The sequence below is a fragment of the Dendrobates tinctorius genome, unplaced genomic scaffold, assembly GCF_039654945.1.
Source record: "Dendrobates tinctorius isolate UK_male_01 unplaced genomic scaffold, ASM3965494v1 ptg000016l, whole genome shotgun sequence".
In the NCBI taxonomy this organism is placed as follows: domain Eukaryota; kingdom Metazoa; phylum Chordata; class Amphibia; order Anura; family Dendrobatidae; genus Dendrobates; species Dendrobates tinctorius.
The window spans coordinates 38,082,180-38,108,953 of NW_027361684.1; the positions used below are offsets into that span (position 1 = coordinate 38,082,180).

Consider the following 26,774-nt stretch of genomic DNA (forward strand, 5'->3'; position numbering starts at 1 on the left):
ACAGTTAGAGGTGATGGTGTGGAAAAAGCTACAGAATGGGTGGACATGTGGGAGGCAGAAGAGGTGGTGGGCGGTGGAGTGGAGGGTTGGGCAGGGACTGTAGGAGCAGATGATGTTGATGGAAAGTTGTATGGGGAAGGAGTTTGGTACGGGGAAGGAGTTTGGTACGGGGAAGGAGTTTGGTACGGGGCAGGTTGCTGGAAGTGGGGAGATGTCTGGTACTGGGGAGGTTGCTGGTACTGGGGAGGTTGCTGGTACTGGGGAGGTTGCTGGTATGTAATAGGAGGGGGAGGATGGAAAGTGGCTGGAGGGGGTGCAGATGTAATAGGAGGGGGAGGATGGAAAGTGGCTGGAGGGGGTGCAGATGTAATAGGAGGGGGAGGATGGAAAGTGGCTGGAGGGGGTGCAGGTGGAGGAACTACAGTGGTGGGAGGTGGAGGTTGGGAGGTAACCTGCTGTAGAGCACCGTGGCACGAATGCATTACATGCATCTGCTGGGTAGGAGATAGTGTTGCCATGCGCTCCACAACAGACCTGAAAAAGGTGTGGTTTGGCGAAGATCTTGCTTCTGAAAGCATGGTTTGCAGAAGTGTCTTCACCTCCAGAATGCTGGAGTTGATCTGCTGAAAGCCTGCGGAGATTTGCTCTGACAAGACTTTTAGACAGTTCTGGAAAGATGCATTCAGATGCAAGAACTCTGGCGCATAAGTCTTTTCCTGACCCCTCTGCCGCTGCCGCCCAGTACCCGCAGGTGTACTAGAGGTGGCAGGGGCAGAAGGGTGGGGTAAAGGGAAAGCGATCTCCTCACCAGCAGCTTCATGTAATGTAGGCGGCCACGATGCTCCTGTGCTGGTGGATGGGACAGATGGGTCGAATGTGTGGGAAGGCTGGGAAGGTGCAGATGTACCGGGGCGGTCGAAGTGTCCCTCGGTGACGGTCTCCTCAGGGATCGCCTCAGAAGGGTCCAATCGTGCAGGCTCCCGAGTGCTGCTCACCGTGCTGTGGAATAAAGAGAAAAAAAAACAATTAAAATAGTGACATGGTATGGCCCTGGCTGAAAAAAAGAAAGTTACTTCTAAACATTTTTTTGTCACATGTGGTGTGTAATATTTACCTTCTGGTGAGCATTGTCTCCCGGAGGAACGACAGGGCTCGTGCGTACTTGTACTTGCTCCTGCGTCCTCCAGATCCACTCGGGGCCCGCATCTCTTTATTGAACTCCTTCTTAAAACGATCCCTCACAGACCGCCACCGCTTCACAATTCTCTCCCCTGAAACGAGAAAGGAGTGGTTAGTATACAACATCAGTGTTTCCCAAACTCCAGTCCTCATGGTCCCCAGGGGTCATGTTTTCAGGATTTCCAAAGTAAATAGAAATCCTGAACACATGATCCGTGGGGACCATGAGGACTGGAGTTCGGGAAACACTGGTTTAAATCAAGCAACCGGTACTGTATATACTTACGCTCTTTAATCTGGGCCCGAGCTTCGAGGTCCTCCCAGCGGTCCACAAGGAGCGAACAGATTTCCTCCCAGAGTCGTCAGGTGACGATAAGGTCAGCGTGGCGGCGGTCAGCCATATTCCAGAGCGGCTCACTTTCTCTGACGAGATCGATGAGGAGGTCCACATCAATCCCTCCATCCTCACCGTCAGAGTCGGGAGCACGCTGTGAAGGCTGTTAAAGAAAAAGACAAAAATAACATAATTAGCCTCCACAAAAGAAATGAAATAAAAAGTGCAAAAAAAACAAAGCAAAAATATTTATACTTACACGCTGGTGACCGCCGCGTTGCTGTCGCCGACGACCCCGGGAGGCACTGCAAGGACCTCTTGGCCGAGCACCAGATTGGGAAGACTAGAGAAGAAAACAAAAAATGTTATGTCTTTGGATGTAGGCATTTGTTTGCTGTGTGTGGTCTGCAGAACATTGTTTTCTATGTGTTGTGTGTAGTGTGATGTTGTGTTTCTGCGTTTGATGCAAAAAACTTACCAATTGTGAGCCCACTCCAGGTGTCTGTCCACCCCTTCCTTCTTCTTCTGGGAGCTCCTCTTCATCTTGTGATTCCTGTTTTGAAATAAAAGGCAATGAATAGACATATATTACAGAGATGATGGATTTTGGAAATAAAAACTTACCGTCAAACGCTGACGATGCGAGGGAGGGCTCCCAGAAGAAGATGTGCTGTCTTCCTCATGGCCAGACTCCATGGCTGTGGGTGGTGTTCCTGCTGCTGCCATTGCTGCTGCTGCTGCTGCATCTATTGGGCGGCTGTTGAATAAAGAGAAACAAAGGGCCAATGAATATCTTGATATTCCATAGCCCTAGTTTGGAGGAATGGGGGATTTGATAATTACCGTCTCTCATCTGCTGCTGGACTCCCCTCCCGTTGTTCAGCATGCTGCTCCATTTGGGGTGGTGATTATGGTGCTGCTGCTGCTGCAGATGTCTGCTGCCTTCTCCTGCTCCTGATTCTTGGCTTGGGTGGCATGTTGGGTGTGGCTGAGGGTCACACTGTCTTGCTTTTATATATGTCTTGTGGGCAGAGCTACTGAGCATGCTCAGACCAAAAAAACCGGATCTGGCCACCGGATCCGGCTGTCGCCGGATCAGGCGCATTGCGGCGCTCATAGGCTTTCATTGTATGAAAAAGCTGGACACGCCGGATTCGGCGTGTCCGGCTTTTTCGCCGGAGACAAAAAACGTTACAGTAGCCGTTTTTTCCAGACGCCGGATCGCGTCACATTGCCGGATCCGGCGAAAATCGGATGAAACGCATGGCCATCCGGCTCGATCCGGCTCTAATGCAAGTCAATGGGGGGGAAACCGGATCCGGCATTGCATTTCGCCGGATCCGGTTTTTGTCAAAAGCGCCGGATCGCGCCTGACGGCGAAAACCTGATGTGTGAAAGAGGCCTTAGTTCAACTCGTCCTGCAAAAAGTAAGCCCTCACATGGCCATATTGACGGAAAAATAAAAGAGTTATGGCTCTGGGAAGGAGGGGAGCAAAAAAAGAAAACGCAAAACCGAAGAAAGTTCCGGAGGTTAAGGGGTTAATAGGCTGAGAGAGCAGGGACCACTTGCACCAGGTTTTAAGCTCGATGTCCCAGATCTCTAGGCGGACATCACTGTCTTTACTCAGGTAAAACAAACAATCATTTCTTCCCTGCCCTGTAAGTTGCACTTTTAGGCCACAGGCTGGATTAAGCAGTGTAGAAGGTAAAAATCTCAGCACCAAAGAAGATAGAAAAAATGTTCTATTACTGAATTGGGGCACTCGGGGGGGCATTATTTTATTACTGTATGGGGGTTCACAAAAGACTTCTGCTGTGTCTGTGTGGGGGGGGGAGCAAAAGGATGCATTGCTGAGAATTGGAGATTATTAAAAGATGGATGCCCAAAGCAAACATTTTTACTTATTACTGTATGTAGGTTCTCAAAAGAGAGTCTTAATTCTGTATTAAGCCCTAAAAGGAAACTATTACGCCAGTAGGCGTGGCATTGAAAGTGGCACTATTGGTATGATAGGACTAAAAAAACACCCTGACTAAGGGAAACTAAAACTGGCTATTGGTAGAGCTTGGCAGGACACAGTCCCATATTCTCAAACTGCATGCAGTCTACCTAGACAGTGGATACTTCCCAGTATTACAAGTCTACATATTGTTTGAGAATGGCCAATGATGGGCAAGTATTTTTTTTTTTAATTCTTTCCTTAAAAGCACATGGTCATGGTTTCCACCTTTTTTATTTATGTAGCCTCCCATGTCTTTTTTTTTTTTGTTTTTGTTTTTTTAAGCTTTTGCCATACTTTGGGGTTCTGTGCTATTGTGTTATCTAATATGAACTATTGGAAAATAAAGTATTTTTATAGGTAGCATTTTGCCAATAACTTACCAACAGTGAGGCCTGTATTAGACTGGACAGTATAGAAATGAAGAAATGTGTTCAGTTAATTCTTATTCCACTTGCGGGTGGATTCACGATAACATCAGTCATATTCACCAAAGCGTGTTGCAAATATGTGCAGATATCAATGCAAATTGTGACACTGGAAACAGTGCCACGTGTAGATACGTCTGGAATGCCAATTTGCTTGTGGATGTTGGATTAATCACTGAATTGAATATCCCTACTTGCTCCTGACAAAGCCTGAATGGAACATTAGTAAAGTCCAATCCGATCCTGCCGTAATAACCAGCTTATTCCTGTCCAATAATGTAGCGCCAGTGGTAAAACATAATAATTTTTAAACGTCCCAGGAAGCATCTGTTTTTCCTCCCTCTCCTTCTCTCTGATCTCAGATCGGTCTCTTGGTTAGGGCTCATGCACATTGCCATGTTACAGCTTGGATTTGTATGGAACGATGCTAATTCAACAGAAAATAAAACTGTGGCATGTTCTTAGGGACTACACACAGTCCTGGCCAGAAGTGTTGGCACCCCTGAAATTGTTCCGGAAAATAAAGTATTTCTCCCAGTAAATTATTGCAATGTTTTGCTATACACATCTTTATTTCCTTTGTGTATATTGGAACAACACAAAAAAGAGAAAAAAAATGAAAATTGGACATTTCACGCAAAATCCCCCAAATGGCCAAAATTGTTGGTACCTTTCCAAAATTGTGGTTAAACAACTTTGTTTCACCAGTGGCAAGTAACAGGTGTGGGCAATATGAAAATCACACCTGAAACTAGATAGAAAGGGGAGAAGTGACTCAATTTTTGCATTGTGTGTCTGTGTGTGCCACACTAAACATGGAGAACAAAAAGAGGAAAAGAGAACTGTCTGAGGACCTGGGAACCAAAATTGTTGAACAATATCAACAATATGAAGGCTACAGTCCATCTCCAGAGATTTTGATGTTCCTTTGTCCACGGTGCAACATACTGTATTCAAGAAGTTTACAAACCATGGCACTGTAGCTAATCTCCCTGGATGTGGACAGCAGAGTAAAATTGATGAAAGGTTGCAACGTGGATAGTCCGGATGGTGGATAAGCAGCACCAGTCAAGTTCCAGGCAAAGTCAAGCTGTCCTGCAGGCTCAGTATGCATCAGTTTCTGCGCGAACTATTCGTCAACATTTGAATGAAATGTTACAGCAGGAGACTTAAGGTACAGTCACATTTAGCGATGCACCAGCGATCCCGACAACGATACGACCCGGTCAGGATCGCTGGTGCATCGCTAAATGGTCGCTAGTGAGCTGCCACACAGGCAGATCTCACCAGCGACATAGCAGCGGTCATTACTTACCTGTCAGACGCGGCGATGAAGACACGTCCTCCCGCCCGCGTCCAGGCGTCGCTCGTCTCCACAGCAGGAGGCGGCCGACGAGAGACGGCCCAGGACGTTCTCACGCGATCAGCGATAACAGCGGGGGAGCCGGTCGGAGATAAGTATCACACACAGCGATATCGCTAGCAATATTGCTGCTGCGTCACAAAATCGGTGACGCTTTAGCGAGATCGCTAGCGATCTCGCTTAGTGTGACGGGCACTTAAGGAGGACCCCACTGGTGACACAGAGACATAAAAAAGCTAGACTGCAGTTTGCCAAAATGTACGTGAATAGGCCAAAATTCTTCTGGGAAAGTGTCTTGTAGACAGATGAGACCAAGATAGAGCCTTTTTCGTAAGTTCATCTTCTGTTTACTGAAAACAGAATAAAGCCTTCAAAGAAAAGAACACCGTAATCTACAGTCACATGGTGGAGTTTCATAGATGTTTTGGGGTTGTTTTGCTGCCTCTGGCACTTGGTGTCTTGATTAAGGAAAAATATCTCTGTACACATGGATTGTGACAGCCTGTATGACAGTGCTGAGTGTACTAAGAATATTCTTTTTTGCTCTGAACTGTTCTTTTCCAAGAGGCTTAGATGACTGTTGGCCAAATGATGCTTTGGTCCATTGTTCGACACTCCCATACACAAGAACGCTTGCTTTGCTCCTGTATTCTCTGAGAAGGCCACCACTGACATATCTGCCAGCGGCTTATTTCAGGTAGAGAACAATTGGATGGACTGTTCAAAACTGGACATGCGCGATGGACGTCTCTCTCAAGCATTAATTGGCTGGCTTCCCCATACACATTAGGCAGTCGGCTGAACTCGTCGAAATCAGCGGGTTCAGCCGACATTAGTCTGTGTATGGGGACCCTCAATCGCGGCATACACATCATGTTTATGATTTTAATGGGGTCAGCTAATACCATTGTATGTATATGGCAGCCCAACTGTCCAATAATGTCTACTGTCTCACTGACCGCTGTACGAGTCGGTTTCTTGGTTCCACTGAAAAATACGTTGGTACGATCAGACCATGTCTTTGCAGGCAAAGTCATTACCCAGCAGGGGCACATTTATAAGATTATCTCAGATCAGGAGCATTTTTTTTTTAAACACATCCAATTGTGGGAGTTATTATTCAAAGATCTGTTGATTAAAATATTGATTAAAATTAACTTTGTCCGTGTGAAAAGACTTTTAACAGTCGGCCAAGGATGATGCGACTTGACAGACTAGTCCAGGATGCCGGTCTCCACCAGCTTCTTCCCGCACACTCCCATAGACTGACACGACTCTGTACACAAGTAGGCAGAGACCTGTCCTCCTAGGGGAGCCCAGCAGGAGAAGCCACCGCGGACCTGCCTCTTAGACTGGTCAGCAGAGACGCGTATTCACCGGCTGCCATATAAAAGTCTATTTTCTATGAAGCGCTGCAGTGTTTCAGAGTAACACATACCTGGCTCCAATAACTGAGCTGGTCTCTGATTTCTGCTGCCCTTTAATTGGGGATGTCAAGTTCCCTTTAGCGTTTAGAGCAGCTGTAAAATGCACATTTATATTGACAACTCAATGGCTCACAGATCATCTTGGCATTCAGCGATCTTTAAGATTATCTTCAATTTATTGAAAATTCTATTCAGCTGTTTTTCAATTATTCCTCTTTTCTGTGAGCACTGGATGAAAACCAATATGGCTGCCGGCACTGCTCACACAGCTCTCACATAACCTTCCTATTTCTGAATTTCACATCTGACTAAATAAATATGCAGCAGTATTATCTTTTTCTATAGTAACATAGTAACATAGTTTTGAAGGCTGAAGGAAGACCTTATGTCCATCTAGTTCAGCCTATTTTTAGTGCAGCTGTTCTGCATTGTTGTTCCTGGGGAAGGCAAAAAACCCACAGAGTAGAAGCCAATTTTCTCCATAGGGAAAAAAATTCCTTCCCCTAAGCTGGGTCAACCATCTACCTATAATATTATGTTATTCGTAACCTTCTATACTGTTACTCACAAGAAAAGCATCCATTCCTTTCTTAAATTCATTCAGTGAGTTGGCCATCACCACTTCCTCAGGAAGAGAATTCCAGAGCCTCACTGCTCTTACCGTGATGAACCCTCTTCTATGCTGGTGCAGAAATTGTCTTTCCTCCAAACGAAGAGAATGCCCCCTTGTTCTTGTCACAGTCCTTGGTACAAACAGTTCATTGGAGAGATCTCTGTATTGCCCTCTGATATACTTGTACATATATATTAAGTCTCCCCTAAGTCTTCTCTTTTCTATAGTAAATAGACCTAATTTTGATAACCTTTCTGGGTATTGTAGTGAACCAACTCCATTTATCATTTTAGTAGCCCGCCTTTGAACCCTTTCAAGTTCAGTAATGTCTTTCTTGAGCACCGGCGTCCAAAATTGCACACAATATTCCAAGTGTGGTCTGACGAGTGATTTGTACAGCGGGAGAATTATGTTTTCATCTCGTGTCCCCAGACCTCTTCTAATGCATTCCATGACCCTATTTGCTTTGGTGGCAGCTGCCTGACACTGGGCACTCCAATTTAGCTTCTTATTGACTAAGATGCCTAAGTCTTTTTCCATGTCTGATTTCCCCAGCAGTTTCCCATTTAGTAAGTAATTATAGCATCTGTTTCTCCATCCCATGTGCATAACCTTGCATAATCTGTGTTAAACCTCATTTGCCATTTTTCAGCCCAATTCTCTAATTTACTCAAATCTGTCTGTAGTTGCAAACTGTCTTCCTTTGTGTTAACTACCTTACATAGTTTTGTATCATCTGCAAATACTGATATTTTACCGTGTAAGCTATCCACTAGATCATTAATAAATATATTAAATAGTAGGGGGCCCAATACAGAACCCTGTGGTACCCCACTAGTAACCCTGGGCCAATCTGAGTATGAACCATTAATAACCACTCTTTTGTTTTCTATCACTAAGCCAGCTACCTACCCATCTACACACATTTTCCCCTAGCCCAAGCTTTCTCATCTTACTTACCAATCTTTTATGTGGGACAGTGTCAAATGCTTTAGCGAAGTCGAGATAAATGACATCCAATGATTCTCCTTGGTCCATTTGAGAGCGTACATCCTCACATTAGCTGATCAGGTTAGTTTGACAGGAGCGATCCTTCATAAATCCATGTTGATATGGAGTTAAACATTTATTAACATTGAGATATTCCATAATGGTATCCCTTAGACAGGGCTGTGGAGTCGGTAAGCCAAACCTGCGACTCCGACTCCTCAATTTCCCTTACACCGACTCCGACTCCACGACTCCGACTCCTACTCCCACACATATTGCTTATATTTAAGTGAAAAATTTATTGTAGTACAATGTGAATCTCAGACATTTAATCATTTTTATGATCCAATAATCAAGATATTTAGAACAGAATATATATTGGTGTACTACCCGGTTTTCATTCTTTTTGGTACAGATACGATATGGATAGACAGATATGGATAAATGGATAGATAGAGCAGATTTCTAATCTGCTTTTGCTATTGAAAACATTATCTATGAGCTCAAAAACCTTTCAGGTGATGCAGTTTTTTAAAAAGATGATCAGCTTTTGCAGCTGAAAAACGTATCCTCAAAAAACACAGGAAAAACGCTGTGTGTGAATGTAGCCTTAGATCAGGAATATAACAACCATTTATAGGACATTTCATAACTTTCCCAAACTCCTATGAAAAAATATTCAGCACATCCTGCATTGAATTACTGTACCCAATTTATTATATATTTTAGGAGTCGGAGTCGGTCCATTTTATACCGACTCCAACTCCGACTCCGACTCCACCAAAATGAGCACCGACTCCGACTCTACGACTCCGACTCCGACTCCACAGCCCCTTCAAAAATTTTACTCACAACAGATGTTAAGCTTACCGGCCTATAGTTTCCTGGTTCCCTTTTACACCCCTTTTTGAATATTGGTACCACATTTGCTTGCCGCCAATCAAAAGGAACAGACTCTGTTTCTATAGAGTCTTAAAATATAAGGAATAGAGGCCTGTCTATCTCATTACTTAACTCCCTTAATACCCGAGGGTGAATGCCATCAGGGCCTGGTGATTTGTCAATTTTAATCTTACTAAGGCGGTTCTGCACTTCTTCCTGGGTTAGGCAGGTAATACTTAATGGGGAGTTTACATTATCACTCTGCATTTCCCCTGGCAAATCCTTTTCCTGTGTGAACACTGTTGAGAAAAAAGTATTTAAAACATTTGCTTTTCCCACATCGCTCTCTATGATTTCACCCTCATTGTTCTTTAAAGGGCCGACACCATCAATTTTAATCATATTACTATGTATATAATTAAAGAATAGTTTGGGGTTTGTTTTACTTTCTTTAGCAATGAGTCTCTCAGTTTCCACTTTTGCTAAATGTATTTGTTTTTTACACATTTTTTTTTCTCTATAACTTTTTAATACTTCTTCATTGCCTTCTTGTTTTAGCTTCCTAAATGCCTTGTTCTTGTTATTTATTGCCCTTTTTACATCCTTATTTAGCCACATTGGTGTTCTCCTGTTCCTAGCCCTTTTATTTCTGTACGGTATGCCTAGCTCGCAGTGGGTGTGTAAAACTGATATAAATATTTCCCATTTATTTTCTGTGCTCCTATTTTTGAGGACATTGTCCCAATCAATTCGGCGAAGGTCCTCTCTAAGCTGATCAAACTTTGCTTTCAGCTTTTTTGTAACCCCCTTCCAGGGCACCTTACTGAAGGACAAGTGGAATTGTATTATATTGTGGTCACTGTTCCCTAGGTGCCCATCGACTCGTACTTCTGTTATTCTATCTGGCCTGTTGCTTAAAATTAAGTCCAGAAGGGCTGTCCCTCTAGTTGGGCCCTGCACAAGTTGTGACAGATAATTATCCTTGGTTACTGACATAAATTGGTTTCCTTTCTGAGATACGCAGGTTTCAGTTTCCCAGTCTATGTCGGGGTAGTTGAAGTCCCCCATAATAATCACCTCATTGTGATTTGCTGCTTTGTCTATTTGTTTCAATAATACATTTTCAGTGGTTTCTGTTATATTTGGTGGCTTATAACAAACCCCTATGAGGATTTTATTACTTTTCCCTCTTTGTATCTCCACCCATAGAGACTCCACCTCTTCATTTCCCTCTTGTATATCTTCTCTTAGTGTGGGCTTTAAAGTGGACTTTATATATAGACAGACTCCACCCCCTTTCCTTTTTTTTCTGATCCCTCCTAAACAAATCATATCCTTGCAAGTTAGCCGCCCAGTCATAGCTGTCGTCTAACCATGTATCAGTTATTCCTACTATGTCGTATTTTTCCTCATACATTACCAACTCCAGATCTTCAATCTTATTGGTCAGGCTTCTTGCGTTGGTCAGCACGCGGGAAAGAAGTTTTGCTTCCTTTTTCTTAGCTTCCTTCTGAGTTCCCTGTCTTGGGTCCTCTTTACCATGTCTAGTATCCTTGATTAGTTTGTCTTCTGCTGCATGTTCTTGTCTGCTGTTTTTTCTCCCATCCCCTCTTCTTCTAGTTTAAAGCCCTCCTGATGAGTGTGGCAAGTCTTCTGGCGAATGTGTGTTTCCCAGGTTTTGTGAGGTGTGTGAGGAACTGAAATACTTTCCCAGCACAGATGACTAGTTTCCTCAATTCATGTTGTATTTACATGCAATGACCTTATCTGGTGGGGGAATATGTGCCTTTCTTTCTCTCGGCAGGGGGGGTCACTTGGGTTCACACCACTCCAGACTGGCTGGAGACTTCACTGGCTTTGAATTCAATGTACATTGGTTAGGGGGTTGGGAGTAGAGTTGAGAGACTTGATGGGGAGAGCAGTTGTGTCTGGGGATCTGAAGCGAAAGGAGCAGAGTTAAGGCCGCTCCTGGAACCCATGAATGGACTATCGAACTTGGAACTAAGTTTTCTCGGGCTTCGGTCGTGAGATCTATATTCCCCTAGGAATTATCCCATGGACTATTTTTACTGACTTGTTGCTGATCCCGTGGACTGGGGCTTTACATTGGGGTCATCTACCTGGACTAACTGAAATGCTTGTATGGATACAAATAAAACTTGTTGCATCATTAACCTGCCTAGGTGATTACTAACACCCACAACTCTAGATCTTCACAAGGTGTATCCCATCTCTTGCGAGAAGTCCATCGTTGAGGTATTTCACGCCATGGTCCAAGAATCCAAATCCTTGCTGCCTGCACCACCGTCATAGCCAGTTGTTCACCTCTAGTATCCTATTCCATCTTCTGATGCCATGACCATCGACTGGGAGGATTGATGAGAAAACAACCTGTATGTTCCGTTCCTTTATTTTCTTCCCCAGAATTTCAAAGTCTTCGCAGATAGTTGGTAGGTCATTTCTTGCCGTGTCGTTTGTGCCTACATGTATCAGTAGGAAAGGGTAGTCGTCCTTGGATTTAAGGATAGTTGGTATCCTCTTGGCCACATCCTTGATTTTTGGTCCTGGGAGGCAGCATACTTCTCGTGCGGTTATGTCCGGCCTGCAGATAGTTGCCTCCGTGCCTCTTAGTAGTGAGTCACCCACAACTACCACTCTTCTTTTTTTTCCGGACGCGCTGCTTGTTGCTCATGAGTGTTTTTGAGTGTCATTTGTTTCCGCTTTTGTTAACAGAGTAACTTCTTTTGTTGATAGTGTGTCTTCTCTTGTAGATACGGTATCATCCTGAGCTGTGCCATTTTCGTTCTCCAGCATGAGGGCTTCATATTGGTTGCTAAGCTGTGTGGGTGGTGATGACCACTTGATCTTTTTGCTTCTTTTCGTCACATGGCTCCACTTTTCAGCCTCTGTATGTGCTCTGAAGCTTTTCTCACTTTCCGTATCCTGAATGGTTGCTTCTGCTTCATCCAAGAAGTCCTCATGTTCTTTAATTACCTTCAATGTTGCTATTCTTTCTTCCAGTACCTGCACCTTTTCCTCTAAGAGGGCAACAAGTTTGCACTTCTGACAGGTAAAATTGAGTTTTTGGGCCGGAAGATCCGTAAACATGTAGCATGTGTTGCAGGTGACCATGTGGATTTTCTTCTCTTCCATATTGCTATTGCTGATGCAGTCTATGATGGGTGGAAACTCCAATCCCTGGTTTTGCGATGTCCTCAAACAGCGAGACCCGGCAAGTCCCAGCGATCGATCAGCTTAAGGCGACTCTTCTCTTCCCAGAATGCACCTGAAATATGCAGATGAGCTTCCTGCTTCTCCAATCCCTGGTTTTGTGATGTCCTCAAACATATACATATAGATGTTTATAGATCCTGTGAAAGTGTGTCTGTGTATACAGAGCCATGTAAAAGCTCTTTACGGGTGCCGTACTAACAGAGTTTCTGCCACTCTAAGTATTTGGCAAGGAGTACAACTTTTGAAGCACATAAATCTCAACTTACCGTACTTAGCACCTATCCTAAATCCCCCACATAACTTTTTCGGTAAAAAAAAAGAATTAGTGTCACGCTGGCACCTTGACAGGTTGGCGCGAGCGAGGGGGATGTTGCCCCAATGTGCCACAAACCAGACTACCCTGGAAGGGGCGTGACTAAGACAGCTACCTCGGTCTTCGCTGGTACCTCTGATGGTGACGTCAGGCTTGTGCGGCAGGTAGGTGCCACTCCATGGTGGTGTCTGGCTGTCTCACTGGGGAACAGGACGCTAGGACAGGTGCGACTGACAGACAGGCAGGTGAGCGCAGCAGGCACGGCTGGGACACTGGCAGGTGGACACGGCTGGGACACTGGCAGGCGGGCAGGAAGGAGTGGTGTATGGAAAGGGTAGAGACCTGTTCACACAGCAGGTACTGGTACTGGCAGGAAGGAGTGGAGTATGAAGAAACAGGTTTGGACCTGTTCACACTGGAGGAGAACCGCAAGGCTGTGGAGAGGAGCTGCAGTTAGCAGCAAGAGGTTCTGCAGCAACAGAAGCAGAACAAAGCAGAGCCGCAAGAGAGCGGAGCACAGGCAGAGCTGCAGACAAGGAGACTAAGAGACAGAGAGAGGACTACGTTCAGACAAGGTAATGGTAAGAGACAAGGTACAGGAACAAAGACACAGGGACAAGAATATTCTGCCTCCTGGTGGGCAGAGAGGACAGGTACAAAACATGTCAAAGAGAATAGCACAGAGACCAGGATATTCTGCCTCCTGGAGGGCGGCAAGGCAGGCACAGATACAGGACTAGGAATCAAGCCACCAGAGAAGGCGAAACAAAGGACAGGACCTGGCAACTCAGCAGCAAGACACTAACTGAGTTAAGACATTGCACAGGCCCCTACCACCGGGTGGAGCTGCCCTAAATACTAGAGGCCTCTTGGTAATTGGCCAGGGATACATTAGACAGGTGCACCCCGATTCCATAAGAACCAGAGTTCTGGTGCCGCCCCCCCTATGCTTACAGGCAGGAAACGAGGCACACAGCATGGTGCCTGCAGCAGATAGAAATCACAGCATGGCCTGGAGCAGTGAGTAAGTTGGTGTGTGGGGGATGGGAGGCCATGCAGTGATGCTGGAAGGGTTGTTACAATTAGAATAATACACACGTTCAATACAACATTTTATTGTTAGCATCCAATTCCAATCATGAACAAATGGCTGGATTGGATAAGACTGCACAGTTAGTACGGTAGATAGGTAAATATACATTTTAATTTATTAATAAAGGGGTAATTTTATAGAGTTAGTCCACCATTGTCAGTAAAAACCTATTTATTTAGTGAACTCTAGTATATGGAGTATTTAGGTCCTCATTCAGTGAATTGTTCATTCGGGAACCACCCCTCGTGTGCAACTCGTTTGAGAACCCCCATGCACAACTAGAAACAAAACAAAAACAACCCCCCCCACCACACACACACACATACACACACACACACACACACACACACACGTTCGGGAAACACCCCTTCCCCCACGCAACTCGATCGAGGAACATTCCCCCCAGTCCACACAACTCGTTCGGGGAACCCCGACACACACGCAACACGTATAGACGTACATGGACCTCATACAGTACCTTGCAGAACACCATACAAAGACGTAGGGTTCAAACTGTATGGAACGTCACAGTTACAGCTAGTACATCAAGCTTTTTTTTGCCATTTTTACATCTGTAGGACGACTGGGTGGCATATTCTTTGGGAAAGAGGAAATGATGCGTGGCATGATTAAACATGTTTTTTTCTTCTTGATCATCAGTCTCGATAATGCAAAAAAAATGATCTTTCGTATGACTGCTTTAGATGATACTCCCTTTAAAATTGGCTACAAATGTTGTTTGTGGTTGCAGTTTTTGTACTTTTTATTTCCATGTAGTACTTTACATCAGTGTGTGTGACTGTTGCTCTGTAGAATTGGTAATTTCATCAGCAATACTATGCGCCTCTCTAACTTGGTTATTGATCTACCCATCTGAACCGAGCAAAGAATACGGTCAACTTCAAAAGGAAGAAATTCCTCTTCTCATAGCCATTCTGCGAAACTCATTACAGCTGGATTCTGTGTGAAGAAATCGTACTATATTAATGGCACTAAGAGGATTAACCATATTCTTGGAAGGTAAGTATATAAATGGATGTTTAGCAAGACGGATGGAAACTCTTCGCTGGGTCTACAAGTGTAGGAAATATGCAGGTAATGACTAAGTCTCTCTCTCTCTCCCTGGGGTCTACCCCATCCCTTCGACCCTCCACCATTTGAAATGAAGGCGCTCTGTCATTTCCCCTTGGAAGGGAAGGTGTTAATTAATTAGGATTTTGAGCTTTTAATTGGAGCTTAGCGAGTCCCGTCTGACAGCTGTCTGTCCCCCCTCCCAACTAAATTCATTTGTTTAGATTCATTTTGTACAATGGTGAAATTAATTATGCAGATTTCCTTTTGGAGGCAATGTTGTTTTGCATCTCCAATATTAGTTTGTTGCAATTGTGCTCTGGGGTCTCTGCATATTGTCTGTGATATTATCAGGCGTTGGGCCCCTCTCATTTCGGGTTATTGACAGTTTTTGAGACGAGATGAACATAATTATTAAGCATTTGTTGTACAGGGGAGGAGGGCGGCAACACGTAAAAGAGGAGAGCGTTTCCGCGTACAGAGCTGGTCTGCTTATTTCTTTTGTCATCTAATTGTTCTCCCATGTGAATGCCGGTATTATATGTTTTTTCTGAATGGATTGTTCATTAGGTTTTTTTTTTTTAATTTTCTGAAGGGCGGAGGTGCCACTGACATTTTAATTGCGATTCACATGGATATTGTTGCGCTTCAAGTTAGTTGCGAATGAAAAAATGTAATTGGTTGTATGAAAATTGTTGATGGAAGGACGTGCAGCCATATTGAAATGGCGCAGTTGCTTTTCAGATATTAAAATTGGATGGTTTATTTCCCACAGCTGATGCTGTTGGAGTTATAAAGAACGGTAATGCCATAAATGTCAGCAGGCAGCCATGTCCTTGTGTTTTCGGTCACAGTTAAAATGCACTTTTCTTGTGGCACAATAGTTTCAGATATAAGCCCCGATTCATTAAGGCTTAGATTTTTCTCTTTGGTATTGAAGAGGGTTTGTGCTGATATCAGAACAGCGTGCACCTCTTTATGAATCTGGAGTGTGCACCTCTTAAGGGGTTGTCCGGTCCAAATCGGTAAGTCTGCAGTCACTCTACAGACTTATTAATCATTGTGCATTGTGGGGAATCACTGGTTTCTGAGCCGGGACCGGAGGAAATGTATGAGTTGTACATTCTCCTGCCCAGTGGGCATGGCCTCACTCCATACACTTGTATGGAGCGAGGCCAACCGGTGGGCATAGTCAACTAGAGTGTATGGAATACACATAGTAATACAAGTGTATGGAAGCAAAGCCGCGTCTACTGGCCGTGAGTATGTACAACTTATACATATTGTGCTGTCCCGGCTCAGATACTTGCGAATCAACACAGCGCAAAATGCATGTGCTGGTGCAGTGACACAGAGTGACTGCAGACTTATCAATTTGGACCGCTCAACCCCCTTAACAGATCAGGAATGTGCCCCCTCTCCACAAATCATACTTGAGTCAAGGGCAGAGGAAGATTTGTGGCGTTGTGAACGCTGCTACTTGTCTTGAAGTTGACTTGAAGGGTTTGCCATGTCCAGACCCCTTTTCTCTTTTCCCACCCCACTGTGTCCACTTTGTCGGAGCTGAGCGAAAACGGTGTGAGAACAGAAATTCTCAAAATGTTATCACAGCCACGATTTGAGTGAAAATTTTGCGACACCACAGCTTTTTACAACAGAATTGAGCCCATCGTCTATAAGATCACAAGTGTAATATGGATACTGATGTTTTCCAAGTAATACGTTTTGGCCTCACTAGCCAAGTTATATTGTTGTTTTTTTTTTTCTCTAATTTTTTTAATTGAATATAGGGTGTAAAAAGTTAAATTCTTCGGTGCCACTCAGTGGCGTAGCAACTGTTTGTGGCGCCCGGGGCGGTCGAAAAATTTGCCGCCCCTTTGGTCGATGATAATCCGGAAGCATCAGGAGAGCCCACACTACACTCAAAGATCTAATTTTTAGTCTGCTACTAACTCTGCTGTTATTATTTCTACATTTCTAGACTTTCATCTTCTTGCAGTTCTCTCTCTATATATATATATGTATGTATTAGCTTGATGATGCTGGATGAAGACCTAATGGCTTTTTTTAATAATAATTTTTAATAATGTGACAGAAAAAAACAGAAAATATATGGGGAGGAGATGTACGAGGACACGTATAGGGGGAGATGTACGAGGACACGTATATATGGATATGGGGGATGTACGAGGACACGTATATATGGGGGGGATGTACGAGGACACGTATAGGGGGATGTACGAGGACACGTATATGGGGGGATGTACGAGGACACGTATAGGGGGGGATGTACGAGGACACGTATATATGGGGGGGATGTACGAGGACACGTATAGGGGGATGTACGAGGACACGTATATATGGGGGGATGTACGAGAACACTTATATGGGGGATGATTATTGTATTAGGACACCTGTGGTGTGATGTCTATGTGGCATGTGACAGCTGTCTGTGGCTTCTCCCGTACAGATGTTGGTGGTGCATTCTCCGGTAATGGCCGCGGTGCACCCAGCAGCCTCTCCCACAAATCGCCTCCATACCATGCTCCCCAGTATCCCACCTCACCCCGTGCAGTACTGTCCTACCCTTTTCCTCTCGCTCCCAGCCGGGGCAGCAGCACCGCCATATTCTTTCCTCCTCCCGGGAGCATCAATAGGGCGGAGCCTCTGCAGCTGCTACGGTGCCAGGACGGGACAGAAAACCTAGGAAAGCAGAGCTGCTGCTGTGCTGACACATGCGCAGAGTGTACACACACAGGTGTATACACACACACAGGCATACACACACACATAGGTGTATATACACACACACACACACACACAGGTGTATACACACACACAGGCATACACAAACACAGGCATACACACACACATATGTGTATATACACAGACACACACACACAGGCGTACACACACACAGGTGTATACACACACACACACAGACACAGACACACACACAGGCGTACACACACACACATAGGTGTATATACACACACACAGACACACACACACACAGGTGTATACACACACACAGACACACACACACAGGCATACACAAACACAGGTGTACACACACATAGGTGGATACACACACAGGCGTACACACACACACAGGTGTATACATACACACACATAGGTGGATACACACACATAGGTGTACATACACACACACATAGGTGGATACACACAAACAGGTGTACACACACACACACATAGGTGTACACACACACACATAGGTGGATACACACAAACAGGTGTACACACACACACATAGGTGTACATACACACACATAGGTGGATACACACACACGGGCGTACACACACACACACACACACACAGGTGTATACACACACACACACACACAGGCATACACAAACACAGGCATACACACACACATAGGTGTATATACACAGACACACACACAGGCGTACACACACACACAGACACACACACACACACAGGCATACACAAATACAGGTGTACACACACATAGGTGGATACACACACACAGGTGTACACACACACACACACACACACACAGACACACACATAGGTGGATACACACACAGGTGGATACACACACAGGTGGATACACACACAGGTGGATACACACACACAGGTGTATACATACACACACAGACATACACACACACACACAGGTGTACATACACACACACACACACACACACACACATAGGTGTACATACACACACACACATAAGTGTACACACACACACACACAGGTGTACATACACACACACACACACAGGTGTACATACACACACACACAGGTGTACATACACACACACACAGGTGTACATACACACACACACAGGTGTACATACACACACACACACATAGGTGTACATACACACACACACATAAGTGTACATACACACACACACAGTGTGGCTGCATGCACAGATCCTTTCGCTGCTGCACATGGTGAGACACAGGCAGCGGTGTTGGTGGCACATAACTGCACACAATGGAGGCAGACACACACCCAGCGCAGCCTGTGATGAGGATGACAGCTGCCTGCACACAGGGCCGCCGGGGGCAGCCGCAGACCACCTTACCCCAGCCCCGCACTCACCAGCTCACTGCTTGGCTCTTCCTAACATGGCTCCTTGTGTGCATCACATTCCTGGCAGTCGCGACCATCCCACCATGACAGTCCTCCAGTGCAGCGGGGCTGACGTCAGCACTGCCTCTGCCCAGCGCAGCGCTGCTCACTGAGGGTCCAGGCGGAGAGGAGGGAGAAGCTGCTAGGTAGCAGGGGTACAGAGACTCCCGATAGGCGGAGGAGAAGGATGGAGGAAGGGTGGGAAGAGGCTGCATTACATTACCCCCTCACTGCACAGCCCCGCAGGCCGAAATGTACAGTCAGTGAGAGAGTCCAGGCTCCGCGCTTCTCCCACAGAGGAGAGGAATTGCTTCTGCTGCCGCGCCGCCCCCACACACGTGCCGCCTGGGGCGGACCGCCCCCCCCGCCCCCCCCACGCTACGCCACTGGTGCCACTGTACCCTGAGAATCGGCTAATCTGCAGCTTCTATGATTTTTAGCTGCTTCATTAATTGTGAGACGGAAGATGTGAGCAGTAAACCTGCTTCTCAGCAGGTGACATCTTCTGATTTGCAGAAATGTTCCCAACAGATTCTGCCGTGGTGTCTGCAAAGCAAAACCGACCCAGCAATCAAGATCTGTCCTGCAGGAAACATTGTCGTCTGCAAAAAGATCAAGAATAAATAAGGCAACATTTAGGCTGTGTGCCCACGATGCGATATTTAAACGTTTAAAAATCGTGTACAGAATGCCCCCCATGCATTCCTATGGCATTCCGCACATGCTGTGCTAATGCTGCGCTTTTTTCCGCGGCGGAATCGCATCGAGGAAAAAATCGCAGCATGCTCATTCTTTTGTGCGGAATCGCAAAGAATTGCCGCGATTCCGCACCCATAGGAATGCATGAGAACCGCTTACTTCCCGCATGTGGCTATGCCCACCATGCGGGAAGTTAAGCGTCTCATGTGCGATCGGTACCCACGGTGTGGAGGAGAGGAGACTGTCCTCCAGGCCCTGGGTACCATACCCCTGTAAAAAAAAAAAAGAATAAAAAATAAAAAATCGGGGTATATTTACCTTCCGGCGTCCCGCGCTGCATTCCCGGCCTAAGCGTTCCCAGTAATGCCTTGCGGCAAGGTCCTGTGATGACGTAGTCTCGCGTGACTCTAGCGGTCTCATGAGATCGCTATAGCAACGCGAGACCAACGTCATCACAGGTCTCGCAAGGCATTACTGGGAACGCTGAGGCCCGGGAAGGCAGCACGGGACATCGGAAGGTAAATATACCCCGATTTTTTAATTTTTTACATTCTTTCTTTTACTATTGAGGCCACATAGGCGGCCTCAATAGTAAAAACCTGGTCGCACTTGTCAAACACTATGTTTGACGAGTGTGACCAACCTGTCAATCACATTCCAAGCGATGCTTCAAATCGCTTGGAAAGTGCTTGAATATCGCACGCGAAATTTGCGGCAAAATCGCGAACATAATCGCGGTAAAATCGCGCGGGGGAAAAAAACGCGCGATTTCTGGGAAGGAGTCCGGTTTTGAGTGTCCGGATTTAAACGCAACGTGGGTACATAGCCTTAATGGACACTGAGCATAAAGGATGTATATGAAATGAGTTGTCACATCGCTAAACAATATAGGACCTTGTCACTAACAGATGTGATCACATTTACTAATATCACAATAACATTCAAAGACACTAGAGCACTTGTAATCGCTCTCTGCGAATGCTAGTCATTAGTGATGAGCAAGCGTGCTTAGATAAGGTGTTATCAGAGCATGCTCGTGTGCTAACTGAGTGACTTCGGCGTGCTCGAATAGTATGTTTGCGTTCCCACAACTCCATGTCTCGAGGCTGTTGGGTAATCCCTGCATGTGTTGCGGCTGTTAGGTAATCCGTGCATGTGTTGCGGCTGTTAGGTAATTCTGCATGTCTTGCGCCTGTTAGGTAATCCCTGCATGTGTTGCGCCTGTTAGGTAATCCCTGCATGTGTTGCTGCTGTCTAACAGCCGCGGGACATGCATGCGCAGGGACTCGAACCTAGTATTCGAGCACACCGAAGACACTCTGTTTGCACACTCGCATGCTCTGATAACTCCTTATCAGAGCACGTTCCCTCATCACTAATATTAATCTGATCTGAAGTTGAGTACCATGAAGGGCTAAAGGCCCCATCACACTAAGCGATATCGCTGTAACGTCACTGGTTTTGTGATGTTATAGCGATATTGCTAGCGATATCGCTGTGTCTGATACTTACCTCCGACCGGCTCCCCCGCTGATTATCGCTGATCGCGCGAGAACGGCCTGGGCCGTTTCTCGTCGTCAGCCTCCTGCTGGGCTTCCTGCTGTGGAGACGAGCGAGGCGTGGACACGGGCGGGAGGACGTCAGGATCGCCTCGTCTGACAGGTAAGTAGCGACCCCCGACCGCTGCGATGTCGCTGGTGAGATCTGCCTGTGTGGCAGCTCACTAGCGACCACTTAGCGATGCACCAGCGATCCATATCGTTGTCGGGATCGCTGGTGCATCGCTAAGTGTGACAGTACCTTAACACTAAGTAACAAGTGGGACCTCATCCTTTAATTACTGTTCCCCAACAGGGAATTAAGTCACACACCGTATTCTATAAAGAAGAGGAGATACCGATGTGTTATTGTAGTGATAATCACGACCAACCTGGTTTCCTCAGTAGTCATACTTAGATAGACCTTATGGCATATTTCTACAGTATTACTTTTGGTCCGTACTCTTCCCTCAATATCTCGTGAAATCTTTTGTTTTGTTTACTTATTAGTTGATATGGAAGCGCTATACCAGGAGATCGGCCCAAGCGGTCACGTGTCTCAGTAACAAAAACCTGGATTCTGCCAAGTACTGGCACTATAGTAGCTACGGTATCTCATGCAGAATAATTTCATAGGCACTAGAAATGTATTTCACTACCATCCTTTTGTCAGGTCTTACGTTGACTCTAAGGCTACTTTCACATTAGCGTTTTTTTGCACTGCGCTCCGTGCGCAGTGCAAACGCATACAAAAACGCATCAAGCGTTTTGTATGCATTTGCTTATTTTTTGCGCATGCCTGTTAACCATTTTGACTCTAAAAACGCATGCGTTTTTAAACACTGATGTGTGCATGTCAGCGTTCCCATGGACTGTAATGTGTTTTTTCTTGCGCATTTCGTGCGCATTTGTGCGCATGCGTTTTTTTCACACAGGTTGGGCGCACCAAAAATGCAACAGGGTGCGTCCGGCGCGCATAGGCGCCTACTGCAAAAAAAACCCCATGCGCACAAAAACACATATAAATGCTAGACAATGCGCACCCATGTTAAACATAAGGGCGCATTGCGCATGCGCACGTAAGCGCACGCAGCGCAAAAAAACGCAAATGTGAAACCAGTCTAAGACATGTATACTCCACTTGAGCTTGATTTTGATTCGATCTGGTCTTAGTTTGTATTGATTTTTGGATGTTCTGATTTCTACTGACTGTTTTTGTGTTAACCCCTTCACTACCAAGGGTGGTTTGCACGTTAACTCCCGGGCCAATTTTTACAATTCTGACCACTGTCCCTTTATGAGGTAATAACTCTGAAACGCTTCCATGGATCCCGGTCATTCTGACATTGTTTTCTCGTGACATATTGTACTTCATGTTAGTGGTAAAATTTAATTCAAATAACTTGAGTTTATTTGTGAAAAAAATGGAAATTTGGCAAAAATTTTTAAAATTTTGCAATTTTACAACTTTCAATTTTTATGCCCTTAAATCACATCGATACAGCACACAAAAAACTTAATAAATAACATTTCCCACATGTTTACTTTACATCAGCTCAATTTTGGAACCAAATTTTTTTTTGTTAGGAGGTTATAAGGGTTAAAAGTTGACCAGCGATTTCTCATTTTTGCAACACCATTTTATTTTTACGGACCACATCACATTTGAAGTCACTTTGAGGGGTCTATATGATAGAAAATACCCAAAAGTGACACCATTCTAAAAACTGCACCCCTTAAGGTGCTCAAAACCACATTCAAGAAGTTTATTTACCCTTCAGGTGCATCACAGGAATTTTTTTGAATATTTAAAAAAAAAAATGAACATTTAACTTTTTTTCACAATAAAAATACTTCAGGTTCAATTTTTTTTATTTTACCAAGGGTAACAGGAGAAATTGGACTGGAAAAGTTATTGTGCAATTTGTCCTGAGTACGCTGATACCTGATATGTGGGGGGAACCACTGTTTCGGTGCATGGCAGAGCTCAGAATGGAAGGAGCGCCGTTTGACTTTTTCAATGCAAAATCGGCTGGAATTCAGATCGGACGCCATGTCACGTTTGGAGAGCCCCTGATGTACATAAACAGTGGAAACCCCCCACAAGTGACCCCATTTTGGAAACTAGACCCCCCAAGGAACTTATCTAGATATGTGGATAGAACTTTGAACCCACAAGGGCTTCACAGAAGTTTATAACGTACAGTGGTACAATTAAAAAATCATATTTTTTCCACAAAAATGATCTTTTCACCCCCAATTGTTATTTTCCCAAGGGTAACAGGACCCTAAAAGTTATTGTGCAATTTGTCCTGAGTACGCTGATACCCCACATGTGGGGGTAAACCACTATTTGGGCGCATGGCAGAGCTCGGAAGGGAAGCAGCGCCATTTGAGGTTTTTGGCTGGAATTGAGATCGGACACCATGTCGCGTTTGGAAAGCCCCTGATGTACCAAAACAGTGAAAACCCCCCACAAATGACACCATTTTGGAAACTAGACCCCCCCAAGGAACTTATCTAGATGTGTGGTGAGCACTTTGAACACCCCAGTGCTTCACAGAAGTTTATAACGCCCGGGCGTGAAAAATAAAAAAAAACGTATTTTTTCCACAAACATGATCTTTTAGTCACCAATTTTTTTTATTTTCCCAAGGGTACAAGGGGAAATTGGACCCAAAAAGTTGTTTTTCAATTTGTCCTGAGTAGGCTGATACCCTATATGTGGGGGTAAAACATTGTTTGGGCGCATGGCAGAGCTTGGAAGGGAAGGAGCACCATTTGACTTTTTCAACGCAGAATTGGCTGGAATTGAGATCAGACGCCATGTTGCATTTGGAGAGCACCTGATGTGCCCAAACAGTGGAAACCCCCAATTCTAACTCCAACCCTAACCCCAACACACCCCTAACCCTAATCTCAGCCCTAACCCTAGCCCTAGCCCTAACCCTAATGGGAAAATGGAAATACATTTTTTAAATTTTATTATTTTTCCCTAACTAAGGGGGTGATAACGGGGGGTTTGATTTACTATTTATGGCGGTTTTTATATTTGGCAGTTGTCACATGCTAAAAGACGCTTTTTATTGTAAAAATAGTTTTTACATCACCACATATTGAGAGCTATAATTTTTCCATATTTTGACCCACCGAGTCATGTGAGGTCTTATTTTTTGCGGGTCGAGTTGACGTTTTTATTGGTACCATTTCCGGGCACGTGACCTCTTTTGATCGCTTTTTATTCCGATTTTTGGGACGCAGAATGAACAAAAACCAGCGTTTCATGAATTTCTTTTGGGGGGGGGTGCGTTTACACCGTTCCGCCTGCGGTAAAATTGATAATGTGCTTTTATTTTTCGGGTCAGTACGGTTACAGCGATACCTCATTTAGGTTGTTTTTTTATGTTTTGGCGCTTTCATGCAATGAAAACAATTTTATATAAAAAAATAATGCATCGCTTTATTCTGCGAGCTATAACTTTTTTATTTTTTTGCTGATGATTCTGTATGGCGGCTCGTTTTTTGCGGGACAAGATGACGTTTTCAGCGGTACCATGGATATTTATATGCGTCTTTTTGATCTCGTGTTATTTCACTTTTTGTTTGGCGGTATGATAATAAATCATTTTTTGCTTCGTTTTTTATTTTTAGTTTTTAAGGGGTTGCTAAAGGGGTTAACTAATGGGACAGTTTTATAGGGCGGGTCGTTATGGACGCAGCGATACCAAATATGTGTACTTTTGGGTTTTTTTGTTTTTTTATTTCCAAAAAATGAATTTATTAGGGAATATTTTTTTATTTTTTTTATTTATTTATCGATTTTTATTTAAAATTATTTTTACTTTTTTTTTAGCTTTATTGCATTGTCCCAGGTGGGACATCACTGTCCTGTGACATCGCTGATCTGTCACATCACAGATCACTGTGACAGATCAGCAATCTGTCACAGGCAGTGCTGCAGGCTTCCTCTTTGCCTGCGCTTTGCAGGCACTGAGGAAGCCCCCTCCCTGCAGTCCCCCGTCGCCATCTTGGATCCGGGGACCTGCAGGGAAAGAGCCCCACTGCAGCAGCGCTGCACATTGCGCTGCTGTGGGGGGCTCAGGGAAGCACGGAGGGAGCCCCCTCCCTGCCGATGCTTCCCTTTAACCCCCGGTACACCGCGATCGTGCTTGATCGCGGTGTTCAAGGGGTTAACGTGTCGGGGCGGTCCGTGACCGCCCCTGACACATTGTGCCGGGTGTCAGCTGTGATAATCAGCTGACACTCGGCCGCGATCAGCGGCGCTCACAACGTGGGCGCCGCTGATCGCTTTGACGTAATATTCCGTCCATGGGACTTGGGTCCAGAGTCACATGGACGGAATATTACGTCCATTGTAGGTAAGGGGTTAAAGAAGCCTTCCTCCCATCAAAGTTTTTATCCTCTCAATATATTGCAGTCATCCTGTTTACATAGCACTGTATACTTACAATTGCTCATTTTGCCTTTCTGCCAAGTAAATTCTTCTTTTCTCTGCTCTATGTAGAAACAGGAAGTCTCTTGTCCTTGCATATATCATACCCCTCTTCAACTCCTGACCCAGCTGCTTTCTTCTACCAGGGACTTTTGCAGTGACTCTTGACTCATGCAGGGAAAATTGACCTATTGTTTCTTCATAGAGCTTAGAAGGATTCAACTAGTTAGTTTTTAATCATGTATATCATAGAACTAATAGAAAAGAGAATAATTATCTGGGTAGAAGGTCAAAATGAGCAATTGTAAGTACACTGCTGTATAATATGATTGCAATATATCAAGAGGATAAAAATTTTGATGAGAGGAGTGCTGCTTTATGTGTACTTGATCATGTCAACCTAGGTGAGTGGCTGTTTATGGGAAGGAAAAATTGTTAGTTTGCAGCAAGTTCCTTTGTTTGGTAAGACCTAGCCCAATGGACTATTCATGTATATATGACTGATTGGTCTTTGGTGATACCATTTTTCTCTTGTTAGCTTACAAAGTGTCTGTCACTATGGTTTTGCTGCCTTATCTGTGAGCAACGTGAAGCAGGGCCATAGATCCTGATTACCGCAATGGATTACTTTTGGGTTTTATGCTACAGTTTTTTAGGAAACACTGTTTATCTTCTGCAGCTCTGCTAGACCTATTGCATCATTGAGCTACTGCTATACAGTACTGCAACTTTCTGCCTATGCACAGTATGAGCAAAAAGCTGTCAATCAATAGCGAGGGTGAGGATATAATTTAGAAGGGTAGCAGATAACACTGTGATATTAACAAAACTATAGCTTCAGAAGTGACCCAGGACTGGAATCAGGATCTCTTTCAAAACTTTTAGCTTTCTTCAGATTAAGAAACCTAAACCTTAATTCTCTTATCTTTTTCTTTTTCTAAGATTTATTGTTGTTTATGGGTAACCTTCAATTGAACTAATATTTTATAGTCTAGCAAATTCTCCATTTCCAGTTGTAAGCGTTCTTATT

General features: G+C 44.7%; 1 protein-coding gene across 4 annotated transcripts in view; it reads left to right on the forward strand.

Annotated features, from left to right (window-relative positions):
- DPH1 (diphthamide biosynthesis 1) overlaps positions 1–26,774 on the forward strand; it is a 421,815-nt gene that overhangs the window by 27,272 nt on the left and 367,769 nt on the right. The window lies entirely within an intron of this gene.